At 31.8% G+C, this 20,288-nt stretch overlaps 1 protein-coding gene across 1 annotated transcript in view; it reads right to left on the reverse strand.

Moving 5' to 3' along the window:
* nrm (neuromusculin) overlaps positions 1–20,288 on the reverse strand; it is a 385,531-nt gene that overhangs the window by 217,024 nt on the left and 148,219 nt on the right. The gene's annotated exons all lie outside the window — the stretch shown is intronic.

Consider the following 20,288-nt stretch of genomic DNA (forward strand, 5'->3'; position numbering starts at 1 on the left):
GCGTATATAGTTTAATATTTAAAATTACAGAGTGCGTTTAGACAATTAATTTTAGTGAGGGAGTGTCCTGCTCAGCGGTTGCGTGGCGAGTCCAAGTAGTAGAGGACAGTGGGGTCAATCCGCGGCCAATCGCACGGCGCCGCGACGTGACGCCGCGATGACGCAGTCGCAACGCTCCGTTCCGCACGATTTTGTTGCGGCAACATATGTAAATGTGGGTAAGTCTGTAGAATCATAGCTATGAAATTGATGAACAAATTTGAGTGATATCTATACTAATATTATAAAGCTGAAGAGTTTGTTTGTTTGAACGCGCTAATCTCGGGAACTACTGGTCCGATTTGAAAAACTCTTTCAGTGTTAGATAGCCCATTTATCGAGGAAGGATAAGCTATATATCATCACGCTACCACCAACAGTGGAGCCACAGGGGTGAAACCGCGCGGAGCAGCTAGTTTTTGTATAAAGTTTTATTCAAGGTATCGATTGTATTCAGCTCTTATTTATTTATATTTGTGTTTGATTTTGAGTTTGAGTTTATTCATTGGATTGTAGCTACTAATTTTGATAGTAAATTATGTAAGCATTTAATACAACTCACGTAGAGATAGATTAATTGGTAAAGCTCACATTAAGAAATAAAAAATTAAGATTTAAAATGTGTTTAATAAAGACGTAAATATAAATAAAATAGCTCTAATTTGAGAACAGTATCTAATTTGATATTTTAGTAAATCCATAAATTAAAAGAAAGAATCTTTGTTAAATAGTGATTTTATGTTTTGCACTTGTGATGGTATCTGATAATAATTGTAATAATTATTTGTAAAGAATAATAATTATTATTATTACTTACAAATTGAAATAATATTATTTGTAATTAATAATAATAATTTGTAAAGAGAAGCTAATAAACTGAAGAAGAAAAAAGTTTATTCTACATCCTAACAATCTTTCACTGTATCACAACACATATAAAACGATACAATAAACACTTAACAATCACTTTAATTAAATTAATCACTTTAAAAACATCGATACCTCCCTACAACGTTAAGCACACTTGAAACATACCCCAGTTTTTACATGGATTAAAGTGGGTGTAACCGCTGAGTTCGTAATGCCCCTAATCTTACCCCCTGACACCTTCTAAAATCTCTATGTCAGTACTCCACGAGACGCTGGCTTTATTAAATTTCAGACTCATCAACGCGTTAGGCTCTTTACGCGTGGGGCGAAACGCATCATTTGTTTTAGTGTTATGTAAGAATTATAATATCCTTGACTACAATAAAACATATACAATAAAATAATAAGATCGATACCGAAGAGCTTTACTATTAGGTGCTTATTGTTTTGAAAAATTACCGTATGATTATAGTAATGAAAATATGATACTTAATCACTTGAAGACTGCCATTGCAAATTTATTTAAATTGTAAACAGACGTTCTCTTCGAGATAAAATAACATTATCGTTTTAGAGCTTTATCTAAATCATCTTATTTCACCTCAAATTACAGAATTTTGAATGTTAATAAACGGCGCGTTTAAACGCGCAATCAAAACGCCCTGTGCGTAACAAGCCTAAGTAATAGGTACATGATAAAGTGGTTCAACACTCTATTTAGGTAATTATGCGAAGATGAGCCGAACATTTAGAGTATTAAGTAATGCTTGTGTTGTGATAACTGAGTAATTAAATTATAGAGATTAGTGAGGTTAAGCGACGGTGGGTGCGGTTATAATTTGGATGGGAAGATTTTTTTTAATTAGTTGTTCAGCCAAAAGTAGATAGTTAAAATAATTTAACACAGTAATTGTAATTATCTATTGAAAAGCCGCTTCAACATGCAACTATCCTATTTTGATTATGAATGTGATTTGTCTGTTTGGTTGCTTATAACACAAGACATAATGATGAAATTTTGATATTATAATAGTTCTTTATGTGTATTATTACAGACAAAATTTTGTTTAATAATAATATACTGTTACAAAAACTACATCTTCGTGAAATACTTTTTGAGTAGGTAATTGTTTTGTAGCTGACTTATGATTTTAAATAAAAACATTACAATAATTAATTTAAAAATCTTACTTTTCAAACAACATTCCCAAAACCAAGGAAAACCACCTTTATTTATCAAAAACACTTTCCATTTCTATACAACCTCCTCACCCCACTTTACCCATTCCTGAGTATTTATATTCCTAAACAATACTAGGACACGTTAGCAATCGTCTAAAATTGCTAGCCTCTCCACCCGGCGCTACGTGCGTTGTTAAATTTAATTGACACATTCGAGGGTTTGCAGCACACTCCAACTATTGGTTATCGAACATCTTGGTTTTTGGTTGTACTAAAATATGTTAAACTATTTTGTTTTGTGTTTTGGTGGATTAGAAATGGGATTTGCTACGCTACAAATGCGCTTATATCAAACTCAAATAAACAATTAATCACCCAACAAGACTTTATATTGCTTTTGAATCATCAAAATACAAAATTTAATATTGATCACCAATTAAAATTGCAACAGCCTTCATTGTATTTTTGTTTTTGAATGTTCGTATTTTATTTTATAAGGATATAAGTACCTACTCAATAATTATTTGACTGTTTCTTAAATTATTCCACTAGTAGGTAAATAATTACATTATTCATAAGTAGAATTTATATTATAGTTAGATATTTGATTACATTATCATTAAATCAGTCGTTTCGTAACAACGTTTCGAATACGTTAGTAAGCGTTGTAAAAAGCTTTTAATTTTTCACAAATAAAACATTTTCTTTTACTCTAACCTTAATCTTAAGTAATTACAATGGTTTCCTAATTGTTAAGTCTTCAAATTATTGAAGTGAAACTCCTTTATCGGGGTTGGAAAAAATTTTGTGTAACATTTTTTCGTTACGCGCCATCTTTTTCTTATCCCTACCACGCATGATTCGACGTATTTCTGTAAAGTTACATAAAGTAAATTATTTTTTGAAAAATAAGGTCATAAAGAAGTTTCACTTCTTACGTGTGTACACTAATACACGCACACACTTTTTTATGTTTTAATTATTGTAGACTACATATTATTATGTATTTAACACAAGAAGTATTACAGGTGCTTTGCCGGCCTTTTGCCCACTTTGTGCTATCCTGATAAAAATCAAATCTAGCTCGATCAAATCTTCTGCACTTTACGATCACTTTCGATACAATGCCACCATTCAACGTCTCAAAGGCCTCTCGCTTTGAATCGAAACACATTTGTGATAGTACCGACATACGAGCACGTATGTCTAATTGATGTTCAACTACCACTTAATATCTAAATTGTCTTAACTTAGTGGAGTAATTGATCATTTAATTTGTTGTTTATCGTTTATTAAATCAGCAAGTATGTTGTTTAATCTTGTTAAGGTCAAATAATGTATGAATGAGCCGTCGATAGAGTAAAAGAAGAGATTAATAAAAAAATAGAGTAGAGTTCAGGATAAATACTATATTTATTGTAATTTTAGTGTAATTTATTTCTTTATTCATATTACATCCCGACAGACAACACCAGTTGGTTAGTTTTAAAACAATATAATACTTATAAATTCAACTAGGACCTAGGTATACATAAAACGTCTTCTTGAGTACCAAAAACCAAGACCTCATGAATTGAATGATTATCGTAAATTTCACAAAAAATTAACTTGCATACATCATCGATGGATGCCTAAGCTATAATTCGCTTTTTAGTGCTTTTTCTTCTTTTGTAAGTTGTGTTAGTCCCTCAAGGGACATACTATTACACAAAAAATCGTTTTATCTGTATTAATCACAACACATAGCGGTTTCCTCGAAGCCTGCGAGGTTTCATATCGTTCAAGTGCGCTGCGCCTGACAGCCGCTCTTACAAACTTCTGTTGTTTTTAGGATTGAGCACAGTTATAGAGAATCTAATATTTCGGATAAATATATATCACCATTAAATAATATAAAAACAGTATAATAACGAGTACGATTTTTAATAGATAGAGCGTTTTCGAGGAAGGAATTTAGTATAATTATAATTTATTAAGGGCTGAAAGCTATATGGGCACCAAAACTGCAAATACTCTTCTATCTATTGAAAAAGCCTAATCAGAATCGGTTGCGTTATTTTAAAGATTTAAACATACATAGGGACGATGATGAGGATGGATAGCGACAGCGACTTTGTTTTATACTATGTAGTGATAGTGCATAATAAGATAAAATGTATATAAATTTAGATATTATAGCTATATTTGTGCAAACAATCCTAACACTCATCATGATCCGAGAGACAAATGGAGATTTCATTTAATTAACTGCGAAATATTAACGACTTAAATTTGTTAAGTGGTTGGTTAATTTGTTTTTATTTTGTTTTAATTTATTTATTTATTTATTTATTTCATTAAGGATCACCAACATGACATACACTGATACATAGATAAAAGCATTAAAGTAATAACAATCGTACACATAGTGCTGTCACAATTATAGGCAACCACCACTAACAATTAATATAACATTAAATCAAAGACACACAGTCTGCAGCTAGCTGCAGATTAGGTAAAAAGTATACATATACATAATACATAAATCCAATTTTGACGGCAAAATAATCAATTAATGTTAAAATAAAACTACATTTGATCAACTGGGTTTTGGTAAAGGTTCAATCGAGAGCAATTCCTTTTTAAATTTATGTACAGTGTTTGAGAAAATGTCAATAGTCTTGTTATTGCCAGAAACTATATTATTATATTCTTTGGTAAGGCGAGAAATGCCTGAATAATGGCCTAGATTACTTCTGTGGAATTTTGTATGGAACGGCATATTATTAGAATGTCTAGGCAATCTGACTGGAACTTTAAAATTAAGCTGAGATACCAATGACACACAATCGATTGAACCATTCACCAATTTATGTAAAAAGACCTGATCCAAAACCTTCCTCCTCTGATAAAGTGTTCGTATTTTAAAATAATCAAGACGTTCTGAGTAACTACGAATTTTTTTGGCTACGTTGCAACTATACGCAAGATGCCACAAAAATCTTTTTTGAATGCGTTCAATATTGTTAATATGAATATTGTATTTTGGATTCCATATTACGCTGCAATATTCTAATTTGCTTCTAACAAGGGCATTAAAGAGCGTAATTGTGTCACTTAAGTTATTAGTCACATAATCATTACTTTTAAGGTATTATACAACTTTTAATTTGTAGGTTGTTTGATGTTTCATATCTTTATACTCATAGAAACGAATCCCAATTGCCCTTGGTCATGTCATGACACGTGAAAAGCTGGACTGATTTCGATCATATTTTTTTTATTTATTCGTTACTTCGCGGGTTCACCCGCGTGGCTCTGCTTCTCTTGGTCTTAGCGTAATGATATATATACAGGGTGTCCCACTATTGGTATACTAAGCGCGAAGGGACTTGTAGTTTTGCATACACTGATCACGTAAAAAATACTTAAACAAAAAAATTACGTCTAAAATTTTTTGCTAATTTTTTCCTGAAAATCCATGTTTTCTTCTCTAGCTTCGCGCAGCCGTCATATACCGCTTCTCTAATGTGAGCATTTTGTCTATGAAAACATAATCTTAAACGATAGCTCACGTGCTGGTGGGAAAAATGGGCAGGTTGCTTGTTAGGGGTGTACACATGGAGTTTTAAGAATTCATCTATTTGAAAAAAAAATGCGTTTGGAATTTTTTAAGTATTTTTTACGTACTCAGCGTATGCAAAACTATAACCTCCTTTGAGCTTAGTATACCAACAGTGGGACACCCTGTATATCATTAGCCTTCCTCGATAAATGGGCTATCTAACACCGAAAGAATTTTTCAAATCGGACCAGTAGATCCTGAGATTAGCGCGTATTCAAACAAACAAACTCTTCAGCTTTATAATAGACTTTTTTTACATAGGTAAGGATGTATTTCAATTATTAAAATATATCAAGTAGTTTACGAGTATTTTGTTTACTTTACTTAAAAAATACATGCGTTTTTTTTATTTATGATATTAGTTTATAACAGTACTTCTTAAATAACATGGTTAATATAACTTATTTATATTGATTACAGAACTGAAGCCCATCACTATTGAAAGACAATTATTATTGGACCAAATTCTCCCGACATTTTGTGAACATTCCCATGCTACTGCAAAACTGAGAAACAAAAGACTACTGTGTTTAAGTTAATTTGGTTTTGTTCAGAATTCGGTTCACTTAATGAGGTTTTGATTAAAAATTGCCTGAACAATGACTTGTATTTAGGAAGTGTTTCCTTTATTTATAAATTTACGTTAAAAAGTAGAAAACCCTTGTAGTGATATTCTAAAAAGCTCTATTCGACTTATTTAGAAATAACGGAAACTAGGGCGGGTTCAATATTCCGTTTAAAAAATCCCTATAAAGTAAAATAACGATACCAAATTAAGAGATGTTGATAAAAATAAACTCCTTTAATCAATAGAAGAGTTCTCATCATAATTAGGAAATTTATTAATAACTCAATATTTAATAAAATTCCAATTATCTTTAAATTATTAATGAAAATTACTTAAGCTACGGAAAACGTATAATATCCAAACTTATATTATAAACTAAAGAGTTTGTTTGTTTGATAGCACTAACCTCAGGAACTACTAGTCCGATTTGAAAAATACATTCGGTGTTAGATAGCCCATTTATCGAGGAAGGCTATATATCATTACGCTAAGACCAACCGGAGCGGAGCCACGCGGGTGAAACCAAGAAGCGCAGCTAGTATAGAATATTGATAAAAGCATTTAATACATAAACTCTATCGTTCTTAACATATCAGAATACGGATTTGTCGAATGTTTATTAATTCATCTTGCTAATGTATATTCTACAGTTTCATCGCCTTACGTGTAGATTTTATTTCGACCCCTTGTCTAATTAACTCAAGTAGAAACAAATATATTATCAATATCTCACTAAAAGAGCCAAACTGTAAACTGATTTTCTTATCCTCCCCATACTAATACACTTTCACACCAAACGTTGTTGAACTCAACTCAAACATTTATTTATTCAATTAGACTTCTTCTAGCACTTTTGAAACGTCATTACATATTTTTAACATTTACCACCGATTCGGAAAGCAGTATCTACTGAGAAGAACCGGCAAGAAACTCCGTAGTTACTTATATTACTTCCTTACAAGTACCATTCGCTAATTCTCCACGAGATTTCGTAACAAATAGCGAACAAAAGTGTAATAAATTGCAAGTTAACCCTAAACTACTTTCGTCGATTATACCTGGTACACTTCGTAATCGTCTAAGTGTGTGTCGACTCAATTTCATTTGGGGTCAGCTCATAAATCTTCGCTTCTGAACGAAATCTTGTGTGGTGTGTGAGAGAGGTGATAGCGATTATAAATATGTAATGTAGGTAGCCTACCTTACTTCATTTTGGAATAAAAACATAAAGACAAAGCTTCAAAATATAGGGAAAAAAATGTTAGAAGTTGAATTTGAAAAAAATCTGAAACATGTTCTTGATTTGTACGCAAAGATCTCAATACCAAAAGTTTATTAAATTTAATATAGAAACTGGCTTTATAAAAATGTCCTTTCTCAGTGACATTATGAGATGTAGGCTAATATTTCAATTTATTTGCACAACATAGCATGCACTATATTATACTTTAAATCTTGCACCTTCATAGGTGCGTAGGTAGACGTAGTAATGCGTGCTATGTGCAAATAAATTGTAATATTAAGTAAATTTCTGCAAACTTTAACATTCTGCAAAGTTGTTGTCAGTGAATCTATCCCATTATATACGATATTATATTATATGACTAATCAAAAAACATATCAACTAAAATACACTATAGCTTATGCTATTAAGGACTAATAATATCTATGTAAAAGTGCAGCATTGCGCATATTACGTCATAAAAAAGCGTTATCTAGTTTCACCTAGATCTGTGGCAACACTTTATAGCAAAATGCCTCTATTACGGTGTAAAATATCAAAATATTAACCCTCATTTTTAATTTCAATGTACGTGCGAGTTAAATGTCGCTAGTCGCTTATAAAATACATTTTATTCTCCCGAGTTTCAGGCTTCTGTTTAATTGTAGAATTATTACAACATCGCACGGATTACAATCAAATAAACGAAATTAAACTTTATCACCGACGCATAAGAGTCATGCGAATCGCTTTTATAACTTTGCAAATTGAAATTCGAGATAAGCCGTGTTACGCGATTTTGGATCTTATCTCGATGTGGTAAAGCTCATGTTAAATTTAGGGTTGTCACACACATAATTCTTAATGTGAGGTAATATGTTATTGTAGGGAAATGTTCAGAGAAAATGAAATAGAATTTTCTTTAAGTGATCATGTTTTTATTTACGACACTTGTGTGAATTTATGTTACATTTTATAATTTCGGTCTGCCAGGCAGGTAACAACAATACTACGATATGATATTATGAACTTATATTTTTAGAATGAGTACGTTCATACGGTTTTATTATTGTTACGTAAGACACTACACTTTATTGTAACTAGTATATTTAAGACCCCTTTTTATGTTTTTGTATAATATTTTAAAAACGATTCGAGTGAAATTTGGGAGTATTTCTCTTCTATGAGAATAAGATTTAAATTATTTACCCCTGCAGCATCTTAAACAACTCGGTCTTACATCATCACTATAGAAGAGTTTAAGCAAAACAATTTACCTCAACTGTACACACATTTATTCTCCACTAACCTTAAAGTATAGAACATTTAAAGTACAATTATGACAAAAACCGCCTCACGAACATATACAATGTAATTCGTGGAAAACCACAGACAGGGAGTTGTCTTCAATAAACATTCTACTGACAACCCTATTTGCAACACAAACGAAAGTATACCTTATGTACAAGGGAATAAAGTTTAAATTAAATCGAGCGTTGTTTATAAAGGTTGTTAGGGTTGCGCGAATTTTAAATTTATCTGTTTTTAACATCAGCTCAAAGATGCTTTGCGAAATAGCAACAAGGTAACGTAGATAATTTTCCATATGGGGGTTTATCTTACGTAAGAAGATATTGAGGGTAGTATAAAAATAAATTAATTGTATGTAAGTAAATTTGCTTTAATTACATGGTCACGACCGCCCATAAAGACTATATATCAACCTTGTTATATGCTTAGTCAGTCTTTACACTTCAAAATTTTAGCATTATATTTCAAATTTCAAAGTTCATATAAATTGCTAAAAAAATATGGGTCACGATTATCCATCATTCACATTAAGTGGTTCTAAATTAAAACAAGAGCTCCTTAATTAACAATAAAACGTAACTTGTTAATTATAAACAAACTCAACCAGCAGATAAAAGAGCAATTTTCCCGACTTGCTCTGCGCTTTCTTTATTTACGACGTGCTACGGAAATCGTAAAATACGCTGAAATATGCCACGCTGTCATTTATAAAGATATATAGTACTGGATGTGATAATTTTATTTATAAAATGTTTTTTTTTCGAGTAAAATGAAATGAGTTGTGTTAACGTTGATGTTTTAATGATTTTATTTTTAAATATATCTTGGAATCTGTTGCTACCGTTATTTTGCGAACTAGTTTTTCAAAATCAAAATCAAATTATTACTCATTTATGTATATTTTTGTTTAAGCGTTTAAATTTACGTAGCTGAGAGACGGTTCGGAAAGCAGTTACTAAAGAGAAGATTCTACATAGTATTATATTATTCGTCAAGATTCTCTGTTCATTATTCCGAAGTTTAATAAATTCAACCAACAGAAAAATTATTATAAAATCAAGTAAATCCTTCCCATATTAATAAGATGGTATTTACGCACAACTCGGTTTTGCTTTTCTCATTCTTATGCAGAATTTTTCTATCTAATATAAATAAGTTCAAACTCTATAATATTATGTACATAATATAATATGGTAAAGATAGCCAAGCTAGTCTTATCTAGGAACAAATTAATCTAGATCCATGTATTGGCCCATATTTTCTTAGGCGTAAAGTTCGCGAGCTTTATTATACTTGAAGTTGAAGAAACTGCAATCAAATTATATAATTTATGTATTGAATAAGTTAAGGCGGTATTTTTTAGTTTATTGGCTCGTTGTTTTAAATCATTGCTGTTTTTGTCCTTGTTGGCTTCGGTTATGGGATATTTGTAACTCTTCGTACCTAAAGTCTCTATTTACCTACTAAGATTGTAATGATTTTTGTGTGTTTGTTTGTGCCAAATAAGCAACACAACATGTGAGACTCATAATGATTGTTAGTCAAAAATTTAATCAATGTAATATTTAGTAAATTTGGTTTTTGAACTATCCAATAATATGTAAATGGTTATGAATAAATCATATATAATATTATTAACTTCTAAAATGAAATATATATAAATAAGACTATAAATAAATAAGAAACTGTCTTTACGTCAAATGGAGACGTTATTCCGAGAAAGTTGCTACTCCATTTCAACGTAAATTGTTCAGCCGTTTTTACATACAAAACTTCTTGCAAAATTTCATAGTAAATTCTGTATTCAGGATGTCTCAAGAAATATAAGAAAGGAAAATCAGGGAAAATCTCTGTAAAACGAATTATATGTCATATGTTTTGACGGAGTGTTTAGAGCTCGAATTTTCTAGAAAACTAGTGCTTAGCAAATTGTACCTATGTTTATAATATAATAGTTGTACTATAATAATATTACAAGTAGTCTTGTTTAAGTCGTAGTTTCGAAGAAAAATCTGATAATATTATGTGCATTCAAGCTATAGGTATATTAAATGTTGGTCAATGTAGCTATTTATAATAACATAATCTATCTATATCTATAATATAAAAATGAATCCCAAAATGTGTTGGTAAGCTAACTCGAGAACGGCTGAACCGATTTCGATAATTCTTCTTTTATTATATTCCTTGAAGTACGAGGATGGTTCTTATGTAGAGAAAACGTAAATATGTACCACGGGCGAAGCCGGGGCGGACCGCTAGTAAATAATAAAAACGTTTACATCTAAATAGTATTTTTAAATGTGTATGTATTATAAGTCTCATTTTTTCTTGGTGTGAAATAAAAAAGAAAAGGAGAAATTTATTTAAAATATTAGATAACCATACCACCTCAGTATATTAAAACAATCAATTTTATTACAACACACTTTACAAATGAAGTGATAAATCTTCATCCCCCTCGCACCCATTCATCTAACATATCACCGTCTCTTTCCCACCCAAGATTTGAAACCGCCAAAAACGATTTGGCTAAAAGCACTCATTTGTATTGCTTTCAAATACAGTGACTTATTTCATGTGAATACTATTTTTATTGGTAAGTATATGCTTTTTCGTATATTTCAACGAAATGAAGGGAACATGTAGGAAAATTCAAAATATAAGTAACGTTGCGTATTTAATTCTCGGGTCACAGTGTGAACTCTTCTGAAAGAGCTTAACCGTTTTCTATGTTATTTTTCATGTATATCCGTTACATCTGCAATAGGGAGAAATAATAAAAATATTTAATATATCCCATAGGTGATTAGAAAGTGTCGTCAAAACAATATTTTCTGATTGTGATAAAATCTACCATCTTTAGAAAATCTAATGTTATTCTAATAATTATTTTTTTTTATTTATATAAATTAATTATAATTGTAATTGAGAAAGTAATTGACTGTTCGTCATTCTATTGCCCTTCCTACCTAAGCTACTGAATCGATTTTAATGAAATATTGTAGAGAGGTAGAGTTGACCTTGAGAAAAGGTAATATTATGTCGCAAAACTAAACCTTTAATAATTTAGAATGAAGTAAAAGCTCCAATATGAATATCTGGAAATTATTACTTATTAAAATAGTGATAATTTACTATTTCTATTTTCAGATTATTAATTGTAGAGATTAACAGACAGATCTAAAATCCTAGTGTGATTATAATCTATATAATATGTAAAAATAAAACCCGTTTTCCTTGGTCACGGCATACGCGTGAACGGGTGGACCGATTTCGATAATTCTTTTTTTATTATATTCCTTGAAGTACGAAGATGGTTCTTATGTAGAGAAAACGTAAATATGTACCACGGGCGAAGCCGGGGTGGACCGCTAGTTTATTATAATAAATGTCCATAATAATCTAAAATATACATAAAACATTGTAACCATTTTCTTTCTTTCAACTTATAAAAGCCTAAGCTATCACAAAAACATAACTTGCTATAAATATTGTTGTCATAAATAATATTTTCTATGGAAATGAAGTCTACAAAACTAATACAGTATATTAATAGTTCAAAGTATCACAACTTATAAAACTTACCCGCAAGTTCGTAGTTTGCGGAGATAGCAATAAAATATGAACCTTATTATATAGAATTTATAACTTTTTTCATAACGTTTTCAATGAAGATACATACAACTTTTTTGAACGATGTACTTAAACTATTATGTTTAAATAGATTTTTATGATTTTATTTAATGGTTTAAAAGGATTTATTTCAGTGTTTTTTTACCAAAAATACTTACGTTACTGAAATATACAGGGTGTAATCGTTAAGTGTGCACAGGCGATTATTCCGTAACTATTACAGATATCAAAAAACTTTAAACAGATATCGAAAGTACTTAACCTAATGAGTAAAATGGCCATAATAAATTTTTAAAAATAAAACGAGAAATATCTGCAATATTTACGGAATAATCGCTTGTGCACACTTAACGATTACACCCTGTATATTTGAGTAGGTATCAATAACATTCCATTGAAAAAAACAGGAAATTTCTAAGTCGTGCTTTTCCACCAATAATGTACGAGGATGTGTAGCGAGGAATGTGTTTGTCAATAACCAATAGTATCGCTTCAAACGCTAAACGATTCAAACTTAAAACTAAATGAAGCGATATGATTGGTTATTTATAAACACATTCCTCGCTACACATCCTCGCACATTATTGGTAGAAAAGCACCCTAATGATGATTTGAAAACTACAGAACTTCGAACTGATTCTTTTTAATAAATTACTATTTATCTCTTCTCTATAGAAACTGCTTTCTGAACCGATCAATATTAATCTACGTAATATTATGATAACGATCCAACACCTCTCCTTAAAGAAATCTAGTATATTATGTATTACTAGCTTTCCGCCCGCGGCTTCGCCCGCGTTTTGAAGAAAAACCCGCATAGTTCCCGTTCCCGTGGGATTTTCGGGATGAATCCTATGTGTTAATCCAAGTTACCCTCTACATGTGTGCTAAATTTCATTGTAATCGGTTTAGTATTTGCGTGAAAGAGTAACAAACACACACACACATCCTCACAAACTATCGCATTTATAATAGTAGGATTTTAAATTGAACAATTAAATATAAAAGCCTCTATTGAATATTTACATACATAAATATATAACACATGTAGTTATTTACCGAATTAAAATTACAATAGCGAGAAGTGGGATGTTCTATACAACAGAACTACAAATCCCTTCAGCTCGAACTTTGCGCTGCTGACAAGGCAGTTTCCAAACTATACCGTGTTTCTATGATGTACTAATGTGTCCTGGATTTGTTTCATACATAAAATACTGGAATATTAACAATTTTAATAATTTTTGTATTTTCTCTGCTTTTCTATACTAATATTATAAAGAGGAAAGGTTTGAATGTATGTATGGTTTTCACGCATAAACTACTGGACCGATTTTGATGAAATTCAGCACAGATAATCTTTAGACCCTGAGAAAGAACATAGGCTACCTTTTATTGCGAAATATGTACCACAGGCGAATGGTGCAATGAGAGGCTAGTTTGTGCCTGGATATGATACAACTCGTGTATTATTAGTTCATAGTGTTATATCATCCATACTAATATTATAAATGCGAAAGTATCTCTGTCTGTCTGTCTGTTACTCAATCACGCCTAAACTACTGAACCAATTTGCATGAAATTTGGTATGGAGATATTTTGATACCCGAGAAAGGACATAGGCTACCTTTTATTGCGAAATATGTACCACGGGCGAAGCCGGGGCGGACCTCTAGTTTCCCATATACACAATAATTTAAAAACATCATATTATAATGTTACAGAATTTATGATGATTCTCTATCGAGATGAATCCATCTAAATACCACTAACAATCTACAATCCTACATTTATATTTTTTCGTTTAAGTACCAATACATATGTAGTTTACCAAAAACCTAAAAATTTGTTTATCATTTCGTTCACCAAAATATATCTCAGGTCAAACTCCGAAGGAATATTAACACATATTTCTGTATTCAAAGTATAAGTTGCCAGAAGTCGCGCTAAGCCACAAGTGGCGCGATTTGTTGCGAATTTTAAGCGGCCCCAAATACTTTAAGCTTAAGTTGAGCTTTTTAAGTTAAACACTTGACACGATGTTGGAATATCATCAATGGATTAAGGTAAGTTGCGTGTAAAGCGTCTTTTATTTTAAATTTGAATTTAACATAAAAGGTACTTTATTACTTATCTTTCTTTCAATTTAATTAAGTTTCTAGTTTCTAATTTTGCTCTCACACAGTCCCTAGAAATTCTTAATTTATAATGATTTGATTTTTATCTAAGGATAACTTACTTTCTTATAAATCATACAGGTATGCATATTATGTCTCTTGCAAAATTTCATCAAATAGTGTTCGGACAGTCAAATGCGTTCGACACACAGATAAATGTATAACTATTAAGAAATAGGCTGAAAGTATAGCATACGTGCAAATTAATATTTAAAATTTAATTTGTTTTATAAAATGGCTTCATTGTGGGACGGTATAGCAATTTCTTGAAACTCCTTAAATTAGCATGAAATTAATAAAAATAAGTCCTAGAAATCTAATTATAACTTCGTTGAACTCTGAAGTAGGTGAACTAGATTTTAACCATCTTTAAAATAAAAGTATTGAAGGCTAATTAATTAATGCTGTTCGTTTAAATATCTTGCCATATTTTAGGTATAGCAAGAACTACTTGACATATTTTACTTTCAACGATAATATTCACTTATAATACCACAAGAGCTTCAAAATTATCGGGTATTTTCCGATAGGTTCGTTGCAAGCAAATGAAGGAGTCAAGTTTTTAGTCATGGTTAAAAAATCAAGAGCGCGAAGCGCGAGTGATTTTTCCTGAAAAACTTGACGACTTTATTTGTTTGCAGGGAACCTTGAGGGAAATGCCAGATAATTTTGAAGCTCGTGTGGTATTCGGGGGATTATTTTTCCGTCCCAAATGTCGGCCAATAATTTCACAATTGAATTCAACCTGTCAGTTTGACGTCAACGACCAGAGAAAATTTTCAAAAAATTATCAGCATAAATACCATGTAGGTTGTACCACGTGACGTCGAATGGTGCAATTCTATTGGTCGATATTTGTGTCGGAAAAATAATCAATAGTATTCAATTAGATTTAGTCTTCAATTATCAACTTCACTGATCTACAGTACAAAATATAATCCTTTTAATAGTTTTATAGATAGCTGTGCCCCGCGGTTTTACCCGCATTGCTCCGCTCATAATGCACTTAAAGTGATATACCATATAGCCCTTCTTTATAAAAAGGCTATGTAACAGTGAAATGATTTTTTAAATCGGACCCGTTGTTCCTGAGATAAGCACGTTCAACCAATCAACAACTCTCCATCTTTTATTAAGTACTAGCTTTCCGCCCGCGGCTTCGCTCGCGCAGTCAAAGAAAAACCCACATTGTTCCCGTTCCCGTGAGATTTCCGGGATTGCGTCATTTTCCCGGGATAAAAAGTAGCCTATATCCTTTCTCGGGTATCAAAATATCTCCATACCAAATTTCATGAAAATTGGTTCAGTAGTTTAGGCGTGATTGAGTAACAGACAGACAGACAGAGTTACTTTCGCATTTATAATATTAAGTATGGATAGATTGAAATACTGTCCCTTCTTTCTTTCCAAATAACACAAAACTACAATAAAAGAAAACCCCATCAATCTAGGATCCCATCCTTTATTCAAGGCATGGGATTCGATCCCATACAATAACCATAACACAGATCTAAAAGGAAATCAAACAAACACAGAGCCCAAACAGATTTGGAATTCAAAACTCAATTTGTCCGCGCGATGTGTTCCAATAAAAAACACAGATAGCCTACGGAATCTCCGTTTCGAATGTATGCAGTTTTGAGCTTTCGTTATAATTTTTAAACCATACGTAGGGCCTAAAATACTATGTAGATTTCGATTGTTAAAAACATTTGTAGGGTATATAAATCTTGGTATATCAATGAATTAGAATATAATAGAGCAAGTTGGAAATTAAAGAAATTACATTGTAAACCACGATTGTAAAGTTCAATGAGTATCCATTCAGCATGAAATATTCACTTTAAAAAGTTAATATTGTAAAGAAGTACAATACTTATAACAACATTGGGTAATTATTGATTTTAAAATCGCTGATGATTTTAAAGAAAACTGAAGTCTGTGCGATTATTTTTCCCTGCGCTCCGCGGTTTCATCCGCGTGGCTCCGCTTCTGTTGGTCTTAGCGTGATAATATATAGCCTATAATAGCCTTCCTCGATAAATGGGCTATCAAACACCGAAATAATTTTTTAAATCGAACCAGTAGTTTTTGAGATTAGCGCGTTCAAACAAACAAACTTTTCAGCTTTATAATATTAGTATAGATAACATATTATATTATACATCCAATATCTTAACAATATACCTACAGGCTATTGATACAATATAGATTGGCCAATCAAATTATATGAACATCTTATCAGCAAATGACCAACTGTATTATGTACTAATCTTATTAACGACAATCGTGTTGACCGACTTTAAAAACTGATGATATTCATACTATGAAGAGTGATAGCTTGCTAGCTAACTTATTGTTTATCTATTCTTATATATACAGGGTGGAAGGTTAAGATGGGGCATGAAGGGCAGGTACCTTAACCGTTGTAGCTACATGAAAACGTTCTTAGGAGACTATCCTTAAATTCTTGAGAAATTTTAATCTGCATTCACAGATTTTTGAAAAAATGTACGGTCAGCAAGGAAATCGGCAGTTTAAAAAAAAAATTTTTTTGATGCCAATCGATCCAGTTTCTCATGGGGATCAAAACACTCTAAAAGACCAACTGAGATATGAGTACTAGAAAAGTCAGAAATCGCGAAAAACTATTTCCACACATTCACTAAGAAAATAAGTGATTCAACAAAAGATGCGCTAATAGAAAACTCATAAAATCATTATCTCTACTAAATTTGCCCCGTAACCATCTGCAAAATGCAACTCTGCGTGCATAGTCCCCAGATTGCAATGCTTGGACTAATCGCACATGGCGGTAGCATTTGTAGCCGTATTTCTTCCATGTTTTTAAAACTATCCAGTGCGAACAACCAACTTCGATGGCAACTTGTTTTGAAGAAATTTCGGGATATGCTTCCACAATTAGTGCTAAAATTGCTATCACCGTATTCTCATTCAATATGCGTGAACGACGCGGACGTGTCAAGCTTTTCTTAAATGAGCCACTTTCTGCTAGATTTTTTACAAGATTCGCAATTACCTTTCGCGTCGGTACATGTCGCATTGGGTATTTATTCCTGTACCATTCCAATGCAACTGTTGGGTTTTTATTATTTAAAAAGTAAACCTCTAACAGATCTAAACGTTCTAAATTATTTAAGGACATTTTTAGTGAAGACAGAGTGACTTCTGGTAACTTTTGTTTTCTATGTGTTATTGTTTACATAAGCCATAAAAATGTGACGTGTTCGTTCGATATTCAAATTTAAATAATTTTTCATCTCGTGCACGAGCTGCCAGCCACCGCCCGCTCACGCCCCGCGTCGCTGGCATGTTATGCTGCTGTGCCTTTGTCTTTTTACTTGTTCATGAATGAAAATAGTTTTTCGCGATTTCTGACTTTTCTAGTACTCATACCTCAGTTGGTCTTTTAGAGTGTTTTGATTCCCATGAGAAACTGGATCGATTGGCATCAAAAAAATTTTTTTTTAAAACTGCCGATTTTCTTGCTGACCGTACATTTTTTAAAAAATCTGTGAATGTAGATTAAAATTTCTCAAGAATTTAAGGATAGTCTCCTAAGAACGTTTTCATGTTGCTACAACGGTTAAGGTACCTGCCCTTCATGCCCCATCTTAACCTTCCACCCTGTATAAAAATGAATCGCAAAATGTGTTGGTAAGCGCATAACTCGAGAACGGCTGAACCGATTTCGATAATTCTTTTTTTATTATATTCCTTGAAGTACGAGGATTGTTTTTATGTGGAGAAAACGTAAATATGTACCACGGGCGAAGCCGGGGCGGACCGCTAGTATTTCATGTATTTATAAATGTAACTAGCTATGCGCCGTGGTTTTACCCGTATTGCTCTGCTTATTGATCTTAGTGATGATATATAGCCTTTAGCCTTCCTCAATATAATTATGGCCTATAGCTACCTAGCACTGAAAAAATTTTTCAAATCGGGCCAGTAGCTTTAAAGCAAGCAAACAAACAAACTCTTCAGCTTTATATTATTAGTATAGGTCTAATGTACAAATTTAAACATGGCTCTAGCGAGGCTCTATATTCATTGAAATTACTTAATATATTTGGTCACGACAGAAAAATAAAATACTAGCGGTCCGCCCCGGCTTCGCCCGTGGTACATATTTCGCAATAAAAGGTAGCCTAAAGATTATCTGTGCCAAATTTCATCAAAATCGGTCCGGTAGTTTATGCGTGAAAACCATACATACATATATACAAACCTTTCCTCTTTATAATATTAGTATAGATATTTAAAACATAGAAATGATAATAGGTACATATTGAGTGAAACAGTGTATGCTTGTAAATGCATAACTCTAAAATGCCTGCATGAATTACAATGATAAAATTAGTCCACACAGTTTATAACCTACACCAGAATTATAGTAAAAACTATGACAATAGCTAACAAGTTTGAAATTTAACAAAAGCTAACTACAAATTAGTTCATAAACCGAATTAACATTCAACTCTCCTGTTTATACTTCTACGTTAATAAAATTTGCTTTGACTATATTCTGAGTACAATCAACAATTAAATACTAGTTTTACACTGCGACTTCGCCTGCATCTACGAGCCAAATTTATTACAACTGCATGTACATAATATTATGCGTAGGTATGTTTGTTACAAATATTGGGTTATTTGGAGGAAATCGCTCATGAGCCAATAATACATATTATTTAGCATGAGTACTGTACTATTTAACAACCGCTCTGTTTCTATGTATGTGCCTTTAATTAATAATATAGAATATTCATTCATTAATTGAAACGCAATTGTAACTTTAGTATAGGCGCTAACTAGGCCTAAGTCTAAGGATAGGTGTCTCTTATATTTGATTCAAATTGATAGTTTTTATCCCAAAATAGAGACACAAAATATTTAAGACCGTATTGGCTGAAAAAAAAAGGTTCAGTTTAACAGTATTATAAAAAAAATGTAAATCACTTCTCTACATAACATAATTTGTAAAGAAAATGTCTGTCAGTAATTAAACGTCTAATTTTCATAAATTTTTTGCCCATGACTAAAGTTATTCAAGATACAATTTTAGGTGTGGATCATAAATAAATCAAAGACCTATTTCATATGATATTTATTAAAAATATGTGATATTGGTACAATTAAGAATCCGGTGTCATCTTTATGGCTTTTTTCCGTTTCTTTCTTCTTTCTTCATCTGGCAAATTCATACTCACAAAATATCGTTGTTCTAACCTCGATTGGAACGTACCTGAAAAAATAATGTAATCGTTAATAATGTTGTTCCAATCATTAAAAATAATTTATTTACACTTGGCCTATTTATTAATTGATAATAAATAATATAATCATATTTTCAATTATATTTATGTAATTCATCCATACTAATATTATAAATGCGAAAGTAACTCTGTCTGTCTGTTACTCAATCACGCCTAAACTACTGAACCAATTTTCATGAAATTTAGTATGGAGATATTTTGATACCCGAGAAAGGACATAGGCTACTTTTTATCCCGGGAAAATGACGCAATAACGGAAATCCCACGGGAATGGGAACTATGCGGGTTTTTCTTTGACTGCGCGGGCGAAGCCGCGGGCGGAAACCTAGTTTTCTATAAACCTAAAAATACATATTACTCTGTTCAACAGTAGATTCAG

Source organism: Colias eurytheme, chromosome 27 (assembly GCF_061535395.1).
Source record: "Colias eurytheme isolate Ceu_HAF_F1 chromosome 27, ilColEury1 Martin Lab GWU primary, whole genome shotgun sequence".
NCBI classification, from domain to species: domain Eukaryota; kingdom Metazoa; phylum Arthropoda; class Insecta; order Lepidoptera; family Pieridae; genus Colias; species Colias eurytheme.